Genomic DNA, 2,249 nt, shown 5'->3' with positions numbered 1-2,249 from the left:
AGGTATGTTTTCAGTAATAGAAGGCAGTGTTATATGAGGGATCTACTTGCCCACATCACTATAATCTTTCAGAATGTATCCCAGGTAGTCAGCACATTTTCTTCACTTCTTTTTTCTTTTTCAGGGAGAAAATCACTTGCAGGCGTCAGGTCAGTCTGCACAAAAATGGAGGGACAGCAGTCCCAGAGTAGTTGTTTACTTAATATATCATCACCATATGAATTTTCACATGGTAATGCTAAACAAAGGGAACATGGTTATCAGGTTTAAACTCTGATGATAATTATATGACCTCAGTGTAATAAGAAAAGCTGTTTTTAATAAAGTTTGAAGGATGTAAGCACAGACTGAAACATTTGATATTCTTAGAAATGGAATCTTTTAGACTGGGAATAAATATTGGAGCCAAGTATTATTATTTAAAAATATTTTTTAATATACTGGTGGTGTGTGCATGTGCATGTACCTGTGCATGTGTGTGTGTGTGTGTGTGTGTGTGTGTGTGTGTGTAAGGTGTGTGTGTAAGAGACAGAGAGATGACACATGTGTGGAGGTCAGTGGATAATTTTTGGGAGTCAGTTTTCTCAAATTATAAGGTTTGGTGACAGGGAACTTTACCAACTATGCCATCTCACTGGTCTCTTCAGTATCATTGCTGGACAGATTTAGTCTTTTAGATGTTCAACTTTCTGTACTACGGTCCGCCCTCACCATTCTACCTGGAGTACTGTACTTGATAGTGTTTTGAAATCAATTATCATTAAAATTAATGTGCAAATCTAATATAAAATCCACTACAAAAGTTTTCCCATCTTTTATTCTCTAATTAGTTTTACAGGTCTAAGAAAAACCCAGAATAAAATATTCAAACCATATGGTGCCTTAGAGTGAGTCTTGACAGCCGGACACTGAGTCAGTTTACTTTAAAAGGAATCAAAAGGAACTGAAACAAAATCAATTTGCAATGCATTAATGATCGTGTGATCAAATTGTTCCGTGTTTCACAAAACCATTTGATGTCCTGGGCAATCTGTTGTGTAATAGAAAGTGCTTTCTAAATATCACAGTGTTTTAATTAAGACATTTTGTGCCTTTCCCTTTATACAAAGGGAATTTTGTGTGTCCTCAACCCTTTTCTGGACCCAGCCCTGTTGTGTCTTGAGCATCATTATTTTCAGTAGAACTGAGATGAATGGTCTTTGATGAGCCAGTATCTCAAAAGCTGCGTCCTTCTTGCTTTACTTCAATGAAGGTACTCTGCAGTGTGGAATCAGGGCCGCAGTGCCAAGGGAGTCATTCCCGGGGCTTACTCAACACCTGCTGTGTGACTGGCAAGGCTTAATAGGTATATTCCATCTGTGAATCTGTAATCATGTGATATCATGAGTAGATTCCAGGGGTGGGGGAAGGTACTTACAGCTTCAATTTTTCAGTCTTGAAAATGATTTTATGATTTCATCGGCTAATAGGTAGTAGAGGGAAAATGACCTTCCTCTTCCAAAAGATCAGCGTGTCTCTTGCTGCTCTGAGTAGTTCAGCTTTTCATTTTAATATGGTGATCATTCTTCTGTCTTGAATTTCACTGACTTAATGATTTACCACTTTCTGAGGGACTTGGTTCGGATATCCACGGCAGAAACACTCACATGTAAAGATAAGTGGAGAGTAAATATGGTGGTCAAGAGGAGAAACCTGAGTTGTTACTGTAAAGACGGCATTAATGGCTATGGGGAAGCTTGCCCTATGAAGACGCTTCACCAGGGTCACTGTATTCAATGGGAAATTTCTTGTATCTCAGCTCCTTCTTCCAAGATCAAGTTCCTTTTCCTTATGAAGGATGGAGTAGATCACTGATGCCTCTTGACCCTAATGAAATCAAGCATATTCAAGTGGAATCATGTCTGTTTAGCATTCCTTAGATTTTGACATTGCATAAAGTGAGAAACAGTACCAATAATAATTCATAATTTGACATTGTGAATATTTGCTGATTCTAAGAAGACAGAATAAAGGGACGAAATTTGAATAGCGATATCTGAAATATGGGTAGAAAGAAGAAGGAGTGTGGAGAGAGAGGGAAGGAGAAGTGTGGGAAGAGACAAGGGAGGAGGAGGAGGAGGAATTTGAAGGCACTGCTGTTGCTTATGTTTACTCGTGGGTACATCTGAAAGATCCCTCAGCTTTGTTCCCCATCTAAATTAGATGTGTCAGACTGTCATGGTTCGGTCAGAAATTTCCAGTCTAAGTAA

The sequence above is a fragment of the Rattus norvegicus genome, chromosome 2, assembly GCF_036323735.1.
Source record: "Rattus norvegicus strain BN/NHsdMcwi chromosome 2, GRCr8, whole genome shotgun sequence".
NCBI classification, from domain to species: Eukaryota; Metazoa; Chordata; class Mammalia; order Rodentia; family Muridae; genus Rattus; species Rattus norvegicus.
Note: the sequence above shows the minus strand (reverse complement) of the source record.